General features: G+C 38.3%; 1 protein-coding gene across 1 annotated transcript in view; it reads right to left on the bottom strand.

Moving 5' to 3' along the window:
• Nucleotides 1-18260, bottom strand: part of adck1 (aarF domain containing kinase 1) — a 99941-nt gene that overhangs the window by 51030 nt on the left and 30651 nt on the right.

An 18260-nucleotide genomic window follows, 5' to 3' on the forward strand; every position in this document is an offset into this window, starting at 1 on the left:
CCAACAGATGACAGCACAAGGATACACGCACAGTCACAGGGAGCATTTTGGGAGCTTTGCAACTGATGCTATTCTGACCACGTGCATTACCACATCTGCTATTCTGACCACGTGTGGACTGTGTCACCGAGCTCATCTCAGACGTGAGTTTCTTGCTGAAAACAACATGATCTCCTTTCCACATCACCCTACTCGCCAGAGTCAGCTCCTGCGGACTTTGCCCTTTTCCCAAAGATGAAGATCAGCTCAAAGGTCGCTGTTTTGACACCATTGCGAAGATCCAGTGTGAATCGCAGAAAGTGCTTGACACGCTTCGAAAAAAAGACTTCCAGGACACATTTCAGAAGTCTCAGGAATGCTGATAGTGCTGTATAGATAAATAAAGTACTTTCTTGGTCTTGAAAGTTTTTGATACCACTTTGTAGTCGGGGGTCCAAACTTTCGAAGCTTGAATCTTAGTAAATCTGAATTATTCATGCCAGGATCTGAGGGTGGACAGCAAAACAAGGAGTTGTATTCTGTGTGAGGACGCCATTCCATCGCGGATCATTGCAAGAGCCTCGGTTAAAGCAAATCAGACACCTTGGAGAAAACAGCAGCGGCCTTGACAAAGAGCTGAATCACTGTTCTGGGTTGTTAAACCATTCCAAACACGAAGATGGGAATCCTGTGGGAGCTAGGGATTTCAGTCTGAATAATACACTATTCTTCCTCTCTGTGATCAGCAACCATTCAAGCAAGCGACGCATCTTCAAGACCACTTTAAACCACAGCTCACATGACGCTTGTGCACGGGGAAATGTATTTTACCTGCTTTTATTTAAATAGTCCACAGCACATCTCATGCTAATCCCATTCAGCTAATTGTACAATAATTAGCATTAATAAAAGCCCATCTTGTAATAAAGGTCCCGTAAGTGCTACACAAACGACTTCCTTTTTTTTTTTTAATACCTATTATAAAATAGGCTCTCCGCCAAGCTGCTTATTTCTATTTCAAGTGAAAATATAACATACTGTGCCTGATTATGAGGAGCGAGAACATTCATTTGCCCTTAGCCTTGCCAAAGACAGCACTCCAGGGGAAGGTGTTAGTCATTTATGTTTAATCTTTGGCATTCTACAAGTGAGAGAAGATCTGAGCCACGAGCTGGAGTTCTGGTCATGGGGTTTGACAGGGCACTCAGTCAAGACAAGACTTGAAGGGGGTGGAGGGTCGCAGAGATTCATGGGTTAATATTGGGTTAATATTCAAAACACCTACGCAACTGTCAGCCATTTTATATTTGCATGTTGATGGGTTGCTTGCTTATGTTGGGGGAGAAAGATGGCTTCTCTTTTTCTCTATTGTTGAGTGATAATTCTTAGCAGTTCACTCCGATGTTTACACTTAAGACTTGTCAATGTTGTAGACTCAAGATTTAAGATGTTTTATTTGTCACAAACATAGTTATATGCAGAATTCAACTTGCAGTGAAATGAAAACCTGATTGGCCGCGCAAAAATCGTGCATTAAGTAAAATAAATCGTGGATTAAGTAAAAGACTTGATTACTGCATCATGGATTGTCGGAAATAAAATACTGGTTACATGATATGTTATTACACAATTGTCGCGATGACCAGCGTTAAGAGTACAGACTCTGAAACATAGAAATGTTTGGGCTGACAAAGAAAACCCAAAGTGTGCTGTTTGAGAATACTTGTGGCATATGGGGTACCTCGGGGGTAACTTACTCCTAAGGGGAAGTGGGAGCTCAGTGATTAAATCTTTGCGCTCCTGACCAGAAGGCCAGGGTTTCAAGCTCCAGTATCGCCAAGCTGCCACTCTTGGGCCCTTGAGTAAGGCCCTAAACCCTCTGAGCTGTAACATGGCTGGCCACTCCGCTCTCACCTCAGCTTGGTCACATTGCTGGGATATGCAAAGAAAGAATTTCACTGTGCTATAATGTACTTTCTTTCCTAAGGTGTTAGTAAAAAGATTAGAAATGATACAGAATTGTTTTGGTTATCATCAGAAAATGTATAATCTCCAAAGTTTATATACTACATATAAAACATTTACAACTTAATTCTCCATATCAGTTCTTGGTAAGTACAAGCCTTTCCACTTTAATGTTTAAAAGAAACATTAAAGAATACCCAATAACATTTTGTAGTATTATTTTGTATCAGCAAACTGCCTATTTTTATAAGGACTACGGATTACATGCGAAAGTGACACCATCTGTCTGTATTTCAATAAAAGTAGTTATCACGTCTGATATTTTATAGTTTTGTTTGAATTGGCTTTAAGCGACTACGCTTTTATTATAATGCAAAAAAAAGCACTGTTTGCCTCCAAATGGTACCAAACTGACAGCTTATAACCATACCCTAATGGTGCACCCTTACTCAGTACACAGCAGTTCTGAACTTTGTACTGCATTCTCGACGTATTTCAGTGCTCCTTCATGAGATCTCGAGATCGCCCGGAAACAAAAAAACAGAAGTTACACTGAAATCTTCCAAAAAAACATGCAGTGGTGAGGTAAGTGTTATCATACAAGCCCACACTGGCAGCTCAACACAGATGGGTGATTTAAAAAGCAATTTGTGCGTAGCTTGACCTTGCCCTGTTTTTGCTACCTCCGGTAGGCCTGAATGTTTCTCAGCCAATCCTCTTATGAGAATGACGTGTTAGCATTTTCTGCAGTCCTGACAGTGGACACAGAAGCAAAGTGTCTCTTGGGCATTATCAAGTCTTTTTTTCTTTAGTTCAAATTGGCAATAATTTCATTTCTAGAAAAAATAAATAAATAAATAAATAAATGATGTCTTTTTGTGATGTTCCAGTAGTGAAGTTTGTTTGATACAGAATTGCATTTTACATACGATTCTTGGTTTCTGTTTGGACACATAAAATGACTTCTATCTATAAATAAATATTTTTTGCTGATGGTATTTTTAATGGGAGTCAGTTGGACAATAGGACTTACACCCTAGTTCCAGAGAATTCTCAATTCTGACTGGTCAAAAAACGTTGAGTGAGTCTGACACAAATATTTTACTGATTTGAATTTCTTTCCAATTTGTTAATTGATAAAAAAAAAAAAAAATATTGACATTATGTGTATGTATATATATGTATACACAAATATACACAAATAATACATGAGGGGATCCTACTATTGTAAAATAATCAACAGTAACAGTGAAGTATGAATAAAATACAAAAATATTTAATTAACTTTCACAATATTTTAGCTTGTTGCTGCTAGTTGTTTTTTCTTATTGGTTCAATCATTCCACAGAGTCTGCACACAAACAAGTCTTAAGTTTTTGGTAATAATTTAGCAAAAAAAAGTGAAGAAGAAGAGTGTAAAACACCGAGCCCTCGAAGGGAATCGTCTCTCTGGTGAATGAGAGGTGGAAGCTCTGCTCTGAAAAATGGCGAGGCTTTAATAGGAAGCTCTAAGTAGCTCTTAGACCTGGTGTTTGATAGCACATCTATCAGAGCTCGGGGTCGCCCAGAAAGTCATTACAAAAAGTAATAAAAATAAATGCTGAGGCGACAAAAAGGGGGCCAAATACTGATGTTTTCATTTGGAGCGTTCGGGATCGAAAAGGTTTGTTTGCTATCGGCGTTCCTCATGCCGGAGAAAGTGCATGTGTTCAGAGTACATAGGAAAATAAACACAATCACAGGAATTTATTTACAAGAAGCTAATAAAAAGAACGGCCAGCTTTTGTTTCAAATCAACTTCGTAACGACCCTCTGCCATTTCAAATCCACACGCTGGAACATCCCCTGAGTGTAAATCTGAAGAGGATGATGGTGGTTGTGGCCAGGGAATGGATGCTTGGTGGATAATGATAAGGATAACGAGTTGTGTAACTACGCCAAAACAAAGGCGCGAAAGGTAATGTATAATCAGAATCAATGGCCTCTTTTTTTTAGCTGTGCCGTTAGCGACAGTGTAATAGCAGTGGTGGTGTAGAAATCCGCTAACATTGTCACTGAACTGCAATTAAAACATGCTGCAATCATGCGAGCTGCACAAGCCAAACCCCTCATATTGAACTTCGGCAGGGTGACTATAAAAAATATATATATACAGTATATATATATATATATATATATATATATATATATATATATATATATATATATATATATATATATAGATTAGAGGTACACAATTATAAAGATTTTTTTATTAAAATTGTGTAGCTGTTAATAAATATAAAGATCAATTGTATGTATAATTAAAACTATAGCACAAAAAAATTTATATGATCATTTTACATTTATTACTTATACTATTATTACTAATAGCATCCAAACATTTGTACTGCATCGATGGAAGATTTTAAATAATGATATATTCTTTATTTTTAATATTTAAAAGACAATAATTATCATAATATATTATTATATAATATTATATTAAATTATATAATAATAATAATAATAATAATAATAATAATAATAATAATAATAATAATAATAATAATAATGAAAACTAACAATATTATAATCACTTAAAGTAGTCCAATATATAAAGAATAAAAAAGTGAGTCCATTCCACTGGTCAGGAGAAAAAATTCCTCAGAACAGCATGAAGTCATTGTAAACTGTTTTAGAGACTAATGTTCTCATTTCTTCCAGACATGGCGTCACCCTCGTCCTCCTCGTCCTCAACGTCCTCCTTATGTAATTAATAAGCGTTGGGGTTATAAGAGCTTTGGTTTTATGAGATATGAGCGCACTCAACTACATTAGAGTGCTTTAACACTGTTTTCTCTCCCTGTCTTTGGAGAAACAAATTCTCTCTTCACTACATTGTGTACATTATTCTAGATGAAGCCGGGGATTTCACTGGCTGCATTTTTGCCTCACTGTTAAACACCACCTTTCATTTAGATCATACATTAACATGTTAAATAAACTTAATACAATGTGAATAATTAACCTGTAATGGCACAACCCTGTGTTCTCTTCTTTATAGAATAAAGGCTTTTTGATCTCACAATGATGTCTGTAACTTTTTTTCATCCACAGCTGTACCATTCAGACTAAAGTTTTACCCCACACACACACACACATTCGGCATCTAAAAACCCTGAGGCTGAGAGGTGGTAACTGAGAGACACTGAGAGACACTGAGAGGAAAGTGAGAGGTAGTAGCTGAGAGACAATGAGATACTGAGAGGAGACTGAGAGGAGACTGAGAGGTGGTAGCTTAGAGACACTGAGAGGAGACTGAGAGAAGACTGAGAGGTGGTAGCTGAGAGACAATGAGATACTGAGAGGAGACTGAGAGGTAGTAGCTTAGAGACACTGAGAGGAGACTGAGAGAAGACTGAGAGGTGGTAGTTGAGAGACACGGTGAGGAGACTGAGAGGTGGTAGCTGAGAGACACTAAGAGGAGACTGAGAGAAGACTGAAAGGTGGTAGCTGAGAGACAATGAGATACTGAGAGGAAACTGAGAGGTGGTAGCTTAGAGACAATAAGATACTGAGAGGAGACTGAGAGGTGGTAGCTGAGAGACACAGAGGAGACTGAGAGGAGACTGAGAGGTGATAGCTGAAAGAGACTGAGAGGAGACAGAGGTGGTAGGTGAGAGACACTGAGAGGAGACTAAGGGGTGGTAGCTGAGAGACACTGAGAGGAGACAGAGGTGGTAGGTGAGAGACACTAAGAGGAGACTGAGAGGAAACTGAGAGGTGGAAGCTGAGAGACACTGAGAGGAGACTGAGAGGTGGTAGGTGAGAGACACTGAGAGAAGACTGAGAGGAGACTGAGAGGTGGAAGCTGAGAGACACTGAGAGGAGACTGAGAGGTGGTAGCTGAGAGACACTGAGAGGAGACTGAGAGGTGGTGACTGAGAGGTGGTAGCTGAGAGACACTGAGAGGAGACTGAGAGGTGGTAGGTGAGAGACACTGAGAGACTAAGGGGTGGTAACTTAGTGGTTAAGGTTTGACTCTGGATGGGAAGGTTACAAGTTCAAATCCCAGCTCCACCTCCTGCTGTTGGGCCCTTAACCCTCACCTGTTAGGCTGTTAGTTAGATGTAACTGTAAGCATCATTAATTGCGGTTTGTCTTGAAGCAAAGCGCTGAATTCATAATGCCTTGAGTGAAATTAAATCTCCTTCTCTGCGTTTCTGCATTTTTGCCTTTTCGCCAACAAACAGATTAATGGCACACGTTTACACACAGAGTATCAGTGTGACTTAATCGATCACCGTCTGAGTCCTCAAAGTAAATAATTCGCTTTATAACTCCGCTCAAGAGGAGCATCTTGTGTCTGCCTCCCCTCCTGTTGAGCGTCGGATCAGATTAGCGGAGGGGATGCAGAAAACATTCCCGACCTCTGCACGCCGAGACGGGAACCGACAGCTGAGCGACAGCGGCGCGGGTTTGTTTATCGCCTCAGCCGCGCTACAGAAACTGTAAAACAAGTCATGGGAATTCACTGTATGAATAAGAAAGCAGGCACAGCTGGGCTGCTCGTAATCACAGACTGGGGAAATAAATAAATAAATAAATAAAACAGATTACACTTTAAAAGATTAAACATTATCTTTTCAGTGTGAAGTTAGGGCTGCGATGACTGAGATGAAAGGAAAGAAAAAAACGAGGAAAAGAGATTCTGACTCCTGCGGCATTTTTCCTTGTGTCACCTGACTTTTCATTTTCCGCACCATCGGGATGCTGATTAGGAACACACACAGCCCGGAGTGGTGTTTGATTGCGTGTTTTTGTGCTGAATCAATCTTGCTTTCCTTTTTCCCTATACGTTTAGGAGAAGGTGAAGAAAGGGCGCGTTTTTGAAAGAAAATTCACAAAGAAAAAGGGTTCATGTATGACGTGCGGTTCCTCGGTTCTTCACTGGAGCTGCGCAGCTGATGTCGGCCGACAGGAAGTTGTGTGGCAGCGTATCGAAATGTGCATTGCCGGGAAAAACTTTCGTCCTCAGTACATTGCACTTTGTGGCCGTTGTTCAAACGCATCTACACTGCATGGAGTTCTGGGACACCTGACATGAAAACGCATGACATTTTACCTTCATTTGAACAAGGAGACCCAAACCTGTTCCAGCATGACAATATCCCTGTACACAAAGCCAGCTTCATGAAGATATGCTTTACATGGTTTGTAGTGGGAGATCTTCTGCTATAGAGCTCTGACCAGCACCCTACTGGAATACAGTGGGAATTGGGGAGCCCCAAAGTTCAGGTGATTTCCACAATTGGGGAAGAGTGATTTTTGGAAATTTTCAAAGCTAATGGTAATGTGGTAAAGCCCAGGAGAGGCCGAGTGTATAATAAACAAATACTGATCATTTTGGCACTGATTTTCAGATCATTCAGACATGTCATGAGTATGAGTTTGGGTTGATTGTGTTCGTACTGCAATAAACATTTATAATATAGCATAATAAATTGTAGTCTTATTTTTGACTTGTATTGTATTGTGTTCTCACTTCACCTACATCAGGACCTGACTTTACCCACACCCTTGTGGCTGAATGAATCTCCATAAGCACACTTCAACATCTAGTGGAACATCTTTTTTTAGAAGAGTAAAGCTCATTCTTGCAGCAAATGGGGACTAAATGTGAAAAAGTGAAAATCACATCCAAACTATAACCATAAATGGATAAAAAACGGATACAAACGATTGCATTGAAATCACTGATGTAGGAAGTGGTTCAGTCCAAAAGAACTTCTTGATTAAAATAAATGTTTACACGGACCCACCCCGCATAAAAACAGATAGTGAGTCTTATGGCAGACGTCCTAATCCAGGCATCGATCTGATTGCGCTCTGTACAGGAGCGTCGATGCTACACAGCTCTGAATAAGATTTGACTTCATTTGGGAGCGCTCGTATTCACCCGGAAAAAAAAAAAGAGAAGAGCAATCACTTTTCACCGTGCCTCGCTCCTATTCAGCGCAGTGCCAATATATACGGTGGATGAATAGCTTGTTAATGGAGCGGATATTCGTGCTGAAGAGATGAAGAGATAGCATTCTGCTGCGGGGGATATGAGGGAGAAATTTGGCGTGTTTATGCTAATATTCTAATCTCTTATCGTGCTAAAGAAGAGAAACCCCAAATGGTATTTATCATCTTTTGAACTGGTGCGCCAACTCTTTATTCATTTTTATCACCGTTTTGGGAAGAAGAAAAAAACTTTATCCTATCTCGGTGTATCACAAAGTCACAACATGGGATTTTTTTTTTCTTTATCATTACCCGCCAAATGATTTCCGCTTTGATTTCCTAAAAGTTGGACCGCCAACTTCCTCTCTACAATTAGCAAAGAGAAACAATCAAGAGTTTCCGAAAATCGACTTAAAAACTTTAGGATTTTATGATATGGGTTCCAAACTCGGATCGTTTCGCTTGGATGCTGGCTGAATTATAGCAGCTATCAGGATAGCAAAAGAGGAGGATCTACATATCATATCTTATAGCTATAGTATTTTTAAAGCAGGAATTCAACACACTGTTTTTTTTTTTGTTATACAAATCCTCGGCTTCTCAGACTGCAGGTATAGCTGTTGAAATAAAGAGCAAAATTGTAAAAGCTACAGCTGATCCTAGAATTTTGGCACCTCTGCTGGAGACTGAAGTTTTCATTAATACTTGACACATGCATGTTGCTTTTGTTTCTATGCGACAAACTCAGTAAAAGGCAAAAATGAATGTCTGGAAGAAAGTTCTGTGGAAAGATGAGTCCAAATGTGAAAATTTTTGTCTCAAGATGTGAAACCTAAATGGTTTGGGTTTGTTTCGGAGCAGGGAAGGTCCCGGAAAATGGAAGGAATCCTGAACCGACATGGCTCCTATTCCATACTTCAACACCATGTGATTCCGTCTGGACTGGGGCTCATTGGAACCGACTTAAGTCGCGTAAGTCCGAGTTCTGTTAGTATTTTTTGGAGAGTAAACAGTCATCTGGAGTGATATTAATCATGGAACGACCTGCCCAGTCACCGCACCTCAATCCCACTGAACTGCATCACAAGAAAAGCTGAAAAACATTCATTTCAGCTGAATGTTTAAAGAAACGAAGTGTCTTCCAGATGCTGAGAGTGTGTAAAGCAGTTCTTCATGCTCAGGGAGAATTTTTCAATGATATATTGAAACAATTTTTTTTACATATTCACACATTCAAAGGTTTACAAATGTCAATGTCTTGTTGTGAATGAAAAACAAGAATTTATCAGTTTTCTTGTGAATCATGCAGAATAACAATAGAGCTTTTCTCTTTCTGTTTTCTCAGAACATTCTAAAATGTTCAACCAAAAAAGTCAACTCGAACCTTGAAAACGCATCATTAAGCATATTTAGAGCCCTGTTATGTACAACAGTGGACGCTCTGTAGTTCGTCAGAAAAACAATATTCACGTGTCCTATTAAACGCTGTTCGAATTTTCCGATTGAGACCGAGCTTTTAGATTTTAGATGCCCTAGCGTTAAGTGCATGGAGGGAAGAAGATCTGAGATGCTCCGTGTGATGAGTGTACCTCAGTGAGCTTTTCCCGGCTGAATGACTGCATTAGACTAATGTGTTTGGATCGTAAATCATCACAAGGTAAAAGTTTATAGCGAACACGCACTAACGCCTCGTAAATCAACAGCCTTCTCTTTAAAAAGAAACCGATAATAAGTTCCTGGAGGCAGAAGAGAAGATGGTACATATTTGCAGCTATGGAATGGGATCGATTAGATAAACATCAGACACAGGCAGACTATTGTGCAAAACAAAAAATAAACAAAAATCGGATAACGGAAGAGGTAAGAAAGAACCAATAACGATTAGCAAGGTCTGTTCCAAGTTACTGAGGTCAGACTCCATCTTTTTTTGAAGGCCAATGAGGCCTAAGTTACCCACTTAGAGCAAGGCTTGCGAATTCATCTGAAGCTAGCGCAAACGTGTACGTACATCCTGCTTCAATTCTCCTTCGGATTATTCTGCTGCATTTCATTCATCTACGTTTTTGTCTTAATAAAATTTGGTGGTATCTTATTGTAGCTAAGGGTCAAAGATGCTACAGCTCAACTGTAAATCTTGGCACCTCAGATATAACAGTATGCACACTACAAATAATAATATATATTAAATATATATAAATAAAAAAAAAGAAAGCAACAGAAACCACTTGTATCAATTATTTTACAAATTTCTAATTAAAAAAGTATCCCTGATTTTACGGTCACACTTATGTTGTAAACGTTTTTCTGCTTTTGTTTTTTCATTTTTAATAAGTGAAAAAATATTCTTCATACTGCATTGTTTTTTGTTTTTTTTTTACATGAAACAATACAATATTTATATATGGAATAAATATAAACATAACAAAATAAAACGTTTCGCCAATAAAAAAACAAAAATAACTACACACTATACTGCCCAATATGTATCCATGACTTCAAATGACACCCACGACCGTCTTTCGTAACCTGCCATGTATTCGTGAACTTATCCTGCGATAAAGAACGCGAAAAAAAGTTAAGTCTCGAGTCGTTGTTCCGTGTGGAGAAGCAAAGCCTTATGGAATTGGCTTCGCTCCTGTCGAGCAGCATATTGCACGGAGCAGCGCCGTGGCGTTCGCTCTGAGCCGTGAGCTGAGTGCACAGATTGGAAAGTCATTTCTCAATACATATGCCATCACTAAACGCTGAAGTTTTCTAGATCTGTGTCCCTTTCGCTATGATAACGTGAGCATGCTACACGTCTCGTTCGAGTGGCGGTGCGATCTTTCAGCCTGATTTCTCTATATTTTATCAAAAGTAAAAAAAAGAAAAGAAAATTCTCTGAAATTCTGTAGAGATCATCCTTTGTTTGCAGGCTGTCCATTAAATATAGATTTTATATTTACTATATATGGACAAAAGGAAACCTGTGCATAAGATGTGCTGCTTTTTTGAACAGCACATTTCGAGCTGGGATGGATGTGCTGCAAGTTAAAGCAGTAAAGGATGGAGATGGAAATGTGTTGACTAGTGAGGAGAGTGTGTTGAGAAGGTGGAGGGAGTATTTTAAGCAGCAGATGAATGAGGAAAATAAGAGAGAGAGAAGGTTGGATGGTGTGGAGATGATGAAGCAGGAAGCTGATAGGATAAGTAAGGAAGAAGTGAGAACAACGATTAAAAGGATGAAAAGTGGAAAGTCGGTTGGACGAGATGACATACCAGTAGACGCATAGAGATGTTTAGGAGAGATGGCAGTGGAGATTGTTCAACAAAATTCGATCTTTAAGAATAATGGAGATGTGCAGACCTGCAGTAACTACAGGGGAATTAAGTTGATCAGTCACACCATGATGACAAATCAAGGATCGGCTCTGAGCCCTTTCCTGTTTGCAGTGGTGATGGACAGGTTGAAAGACGAGGTCAGACAGGACAATGGAGTAATGGAAGAAGCCTAAAGATGAAGAAGAAGAAGCTCTCCGAACAGCGAGCAGTCACACATGTAAAAACAAACACTCTAGAGGCATCAATGATTTGCCTCTAGAGGTCGATCTCGCAATGACGCCGCCCGGATACCGGAAAAACTATCGGTGTGTTCTTTTGAAGATAGATAGTTCATGCAATAGTTTAGCAATCAGTGCATCAACCTCTATTAACAACAAAGAGACATTTTATTTTAGAAGCCAACTGTTATCACCAAATACAGACATGATATTAGTAAAACATATATATTAAAAATTACATTTTCAACATATGTCTCTAGCATTTTTTAGAAGGTCGTTTCAAGGGGCGTAATTTGGGAGACCCCAGCTGTAAAGAAAAAAAAAATGTCATTTACAGAAGTCTTTTTATTTACTTTTAATGTTATGGAATGGTGACACAATGAGTTAGTTCCTATTTAGTTGATTGATACCTAGTAATTCATTGTCAGGAAGACGTGATTTGCGTATTCCGTAAAAATGGGTATTATACTCATAGACGTTGTTGAAGAATTTACCACTATGAATATTACTGTTACCAGTCCGAGCGCCATCACGTCAGATGTGTTTTGCAATGCTGAGGTAACCGACCACATAGGAGACAAAGACGCCTCTGAGAGATGGAGAAAAAGATAGTGTGAGGGAAAACGGAGAGATTAATCACAGCTGCCAGAAAACTTAATGCATCAGCTTGCCCTGAAAGGGAGCTGCCGACGCTCTGGTGGTGGCCCGCCAAAGTAAACGCCCCGCATGAATCCGCACGTCCTGCGCGTCATTAGAGAAATTATGCACATTTACATGCTCAGCTGGCTGCGGCGTAATTGAAAATGCAGCATCGGCGGCCGTGAGAAGCTTCCTGTGGACACGCCCCTGTCTCCCGCACGTCTCCGTTATATAACCAACCAGAGACTCGGCGTTCGGAGGCTGAAGCTCGTCTGCCATCTGTTGTTTGCTGCTTTGCACTAATTCAGCCTTGTTTTATTCGAGCGTAAAAGTCTAGAGAGAGAGAGACGGCCTTGCGAGAGGAGGCTTCCATTCCTCCTGGCTTAAGGTGAGTGGAATAACACGCTGTAAATGGCGACATGGATGGCAGGGTGCTATTACTTTGCACTTTGTTGGGAACATGCCGTCCATCAGAGGTGCACAGCATTATGAAAATAAGCCTGTATTTCCCTCCATCTCTCTAAGAGCGAAAAAAATGTTCCTCAAAACTCTTTTTTTTTTCTTCTCAAGGACGCCGAGGTTCCATTTTTTTGCTCAGAGAAAAAAAACCTAAAGACGAAGGTTAAGGAAGTGAATGATGGGTTCTTCCAGGAAGGTTAAGTGAGAGTTAAGGTCTGATCCACCTGCTCGGATGGAGTGTTAGCTCAGCTACGGTGACTGAACACGGAGCGTTCTGTCATTACACACCTCGCTGTGCTCTGCGCCGTGAGATACGCCGAGGAGAACCGGCACCAAAACGCCTGGCTGGAACTCATCCCTTTGGATTAGCGTTAAATATTACAACACTTTCATTTTAATTACTGAAAGAATGAACCTTCCGAAGAAAAAATAAGCAGCGTCATGAAGCAGAATTATTATTAATATCATTTCCCTGAAGTTTCCATCATGTCCAACTTTTTAGCTATTTAGAGATGCATTATTATTGCGTTATGGGACGTCTGTGGGGAAAAAAGCTGCAGCTTCTGTTCACACAGCTCATTATATCGCAAAAATATAGTAACTCCGTTCCATCACAACACCCTGAAAGTGAAATGTTTCCTCAAAAAGCACGTTCTACTAGTGGGTCATACCAGAATCTTTTCTATGCAAAGTCCATACTTTTCTCCATTTAAACAGGCTGAATGACAATCCCATGTTGCTGTTATAAACTCCACTCTCCAAACTCCAAAGTCAGAGGTCCTAAAACTAAAAATATTTTGTCCATATAGTGTATATCTGATATTAAAGATTTTACTGACATGGTACTTGTATAATATTTAGCTAACTAGATAATATTAAGCTAACCAGATCAAATGTAGCTAGCTATATAATATTAAGCTAGCTAGATAATATTAAGCTAGCTAGAGAATATTTAGCTAGCTAAAAAATATTAAGCTAAATAGAGAATATTTAGCTAGCTAGATATTAAGCTAAATAGATAATATTTAGCTAGCTAGATAATATTGAGCTAAAATATTAAGCTAACCAGAAAATATTAAGCTAACCTGATAATATTTAGCGAGCTATATAATATTAAGCTAGATGGATAATATTAAGCTAGCTAGAGAATATTTAGCTAGCTAGATATTAAGCTAAATAGATAATATTTAGCTAGCTAGATAATATTAAGCTAAAATATTAAGCTAACTGGATAATATTAAGCTAACCAGATAATATTTAGCTAGCTATATAATATTAAGCTAGCTAGATAATATCAAGCTAGCTAGAGAATATTTAGCTAGCCTGATAATATTAAGCTAAAATATTAAGCTAACTATATAATATTTAGCTAACTAGATAATATTCAGCTAGCTAGATAATATTAAGCTAACCAGATAATATTTAGCTAGCTATATAATATTAATCTAGCTAGATAATATTAAGCTAGCTATATAATATTTAGCTAGCTAAATAATATTAAGCTAAATAGAGTATGTTTAGCTAGCTAGATATTAAGCTAAACAGATAATATTTAGCTAGCTAGATAATATTAAGCTAAAATATTAAGCTAACTATATAATATTTAGCTAGCTAGATAAGATGGTGTTAGAAATTACACTTAGACATCAAGCACAGCACCGGCGTTTTTTCAGAACCAGTATTCAAGAACTAATTAATTTTGTAAACTACAACTTTAAAAATAAACCACAAATGGATATAATACTTTGCGTTTTAGTTTTACTTTACATAAATAAAAACTGTCTGTTTTTTTTAAAGTTTATTACAAAGATGGTTGCAAATTGCTGTAAGATGAAAGTACAAAAGACTTCAATGACAGAAAGCGCAGATGAAATGTAGAAACGATTTACACACTGATTGTTACACAGAAATTCACAGCCTACTATTAATACATAACGAAGCACATGATAAATAAAGGAGTGTCTGTAGGTCCGAGACGTCTCTCTCTCTGTGTGCATTTGTAGCTTCAGAAGGTTCTGGAGAAAAATCTATAAAAAGCCGTAAAGTTTTATACCTCGGCTGAGTGATAAAAAATCGGCGCCTGTAATTGTCACTCTGATCTGGGAATGAAGAGCATGGGGGTGGGGGGTTGGGGGTATAATCAGGCCGACGCCACTCGCTTTCTGCTTCCCGCCGCAAATTAACGCCTCCGAATCGCTCATCACAATAACGCTGCTAAAAATACACAACAAAGAAGAAGGGCGGCTGAACAAAGTGTGCGCTGGGTTTCATCACCACACCCAACACCGGGATTTAAATTACACAACAGAGTTTTGTTGTTGTGATTGGTGGTTGTGGTTGTTCTTGTGGTTTGGGAGAAAAGGAGATGCTTGTCTTGTTTGTTGAGATTGTTGTTGTGGTTGTTATGATTATTGTGATATAAGGGTGGTTGTTGTGTTTGTAGCTGTTTGTATTGTTGTGGTTGTAGTTGTTATGGTTTGGTGGTGACTGTGGTAGTTGCGGTTTGGGAGAAGATACTGTGCTTGTTTTGTTTGCTGTGTTTAGTGTTGTACTTTTAATTGTTGTTGTGATTGTACTTGTTGGTAATGTTGTGATTTTTTGCTGAAGTTGTGTTGCGGTGGTAGTTATTGTGGTAATTGGGAGTAAATGTTGTTCTTGTTTAGTTTGAAGCGGTTGTTGTTATTTTGGTTAATGTGGTGGTAGTTATTGTGGCTATTGTTGTTGTTTGGGGCAGTTGTGATTGGAAGTTGTGTATTTTTTGCGGTGATTGTTTTGTGGTTATTGTTGTGGTTGTTTTCATTGTTGATGTTTTGCTGTTGTGTTTGTTGTTGTACAGTAGTGGTTTATGTTGTTTTGATGGTGAAGGTTGTGGTTGTTTTTACTGTAGTTGTTCTGCTTGTATATTATGGTTGTTTGTTGTGGTTGTTATGTTTATTGCTGAGCTGTTTATTGTTTAAACTGGCGGTTGTTGTTTTTGTGGTCGTTGTACTGATTGTTAATGTTTTGTTGTCATTGTTGTACAGTAGGTGTTAATGTTGTGGTGGTGGTTAAAGTTACTGCTGTGGTTTGTTGATTCTTTTCATCTTTGTCTTCTTGTTGTTTGTTCTTTATACATATTTTTGTTGTTGTTTTGTTAGAATTATTCCCCATTTCATTGCCTTTTATTTTTATTCTTCTTTAATTATTACTTTATATTTTATGTTGTGTTGTTGTGTGTACTTGGTTTGTTCTGTTCATTCTTATATTTTGTTGTTACTTTTTCTGCGGATCTGTTGTGGATTCAGGTCTTCTTGTTGTTGGAACTGAAATGTGTCGGTGTGGGTTGTTTTATTGTTTTATGTCTTTTTGAGGGATTTGTTTTGTGTTTGAGTTTGTATTTGTTCTTGCTGTCATTGTGGTGTTAATAATAATAATAAAAATAAAAATAATAATTAATAATAATAATATCATCATCATCATCATCATCATCATCATCATCATCATTATTATTATTATTATTATTATTTAACTGCTATTTATATTTATCTGTTTAACTTCTAATTCTGCGTTTTTCTTTCTCTCCCCTCTTTTTCCTATAATTTATAACTTCTTATAATTTGTCCTTTTTAGAAAGAAGGAATGAAAGAAAGAAAGAACAAAATAAAGAATGAACGAAAGAACAAAAGAATGAATGAAAGAACAAAAGAAAAACCGAAAGAAAGAAAGAAAGAAAGAAAGAAAGAAAGAAAGAAAGAAAGAAAGAAAGAAAGAAAGAAAGAAAGAAAGAAAACTGAAGACAGTGGAAATTATTGTTGCTTTTTTTCTAGTTGTAAATAATTATTATTGTTATTATTATTATTATCGTTTTGTAATCGCTATTTGTGTTTTTCTTGCAAAAATGCAGGACTTGTGTGTTGTTTTTATTATTTGTAGGTTATTTTTCTCTCTGCTCACAGTTTTTAACATTCAGATTATTGTGCACAATACAATTTCATGAACGTGTGCAAAAATAATATTTATGTCTTTAAAAAGAAGAGGAGAATAAAAAAAAGAGTGCATTGAAGTAACATAGAAAGAGAGAGTGAGCGATAGAGAGAGAGAGAGAGAGAGAGAGAGAGAGAGAGAGAGAGAGAAAAAGAGAGAGAGAGAAAGAGGGTGGAAAGTCCTGATGCCAAGTATATTTGCTCCTACAGCCATTCTGTAATATCAATAATTCTTGATGTAAATGGACGGAGGACACGGCGGCGGAGGCTCGGGCTGTTGTGTGGTCGAGCCTCTGCTCACACATAAGCATGGAGGAAGACGCTGGAGATGCAGAAGATGCTGTAGGTTACCTTTGAGTGGGGTAATCTACCCTCAACACCCCCCCCCTCCCGAAAGCTGTGGCAGCAGCAACGCCCCCTGTGGAGCTTGTTTTTCTACACGGATAATGCATTTTGGTCTGTTTAACACAGCAAATAATAATGATAATAATAATGATAATAATAATAATAATAATAATAATAATAATAATAAACAAAAATGAGAAAGCTGAAGAATTGTGATGTCTAGACAAAAGAAAGACGAAATACAGGGAAAAATCAGGACATGGAGGAAGAGCAGGGACTTTTACTGTGCCACTCAGACAGACAGATTATTCTCAGGCTGCGACGAGCTCAACGAGCCGTGACGGGTCCATCTCTCGCTCTCTCTCCCGACCCACAATGCCAATCGGCTGAAAATGCCTTTCCTTTCATAGCACGTGCTCACAGCAGGGGAAAAAAACACTTCTAAACCTCCAGAAACCAGTTGTGACCGGGCTACGATTACGTAATGCTGCAGCCAGCAAGGCACTGTGTGTGTGTGTGTGTGTGTGTGTGTGAGAGGCAAAAAAAGACATAGGAGGAGGGAAGGGAAGCGGAAACAAAGCGATCTATTACGGCTAATAATTACAATAATAAAAACCCAAAGATGTGATCGTCTCAGTGAGACGCCAAGAAGGAGACAGTGTCAAGGTCACAAGAGGCGCGAGTGAGCTTTAAAGACTGTGTGTGTGTGTGTGTGTGTGTGTGTGTGTGTGTGTGTGTGTGTACTTCAAGGTTGTTTGGATGAAAGTGGAAATATGGAATTAAGTAAAGTACAAGATGAGCTGTGTGAGGAACAAGAGTGTGACATCCTGTATAGAGGTCTCTGTGTGTGTGTGTGTGTGTGTGTGTGTGTGTGTGTGTGTGTGTGTGTGTGAGAGAGAAACGATTCTTGGGGTCAAAGTTGATCAAGTACAGGTATAAGATGCAGGGCAGAGTAAAGGTTCAAACATGTACAGTGGCATTACAGAGCTGCCAGGGGATATATATGTATAATACTATGTGTGTGTGTGTGTGTGTGTGTGTGTGTGTGTGTGTGTATGTGTGTGTGTGTGTGAGTGATATCTGCTCAGAAACAATAACCTCCACCCAAAAAAAGTCCATCTATCTATCTATCTATCTATCTATCTATCTATCTATCTATCTATCTATCTATCTATCTATCTATCTATCTATCTATCATATTTATTCTATTGTAACTATTATCCTATAAACAATTAGTAACATATACATTCACCAATATATGTATAATATATAAGCATTTTCTTAATATAGTTGCTTTTATTATGTGTAATATTGCTGCTCAGTTATTTTTGCAACTTTTCTTAATAACAATAAAATATACAATAATAATAATAATAATAAT

The sequence above is a fragment of the Silurus meridionalis genome, chromosome 8 (genome assembly GCF_014805685.1).
Source record: "Silurus meridionalis isolate SWU-2019-XX chromosome 8, ASM1480568v1, whole genome shotgun sequence".
Taxonomy (NCBI): domain Eukaryota; kingdom Metazoa; phylum Chordata; class Actinopteri; order Siluriformes; family Siluridae; genus Silurus; species Silurus meridionalis.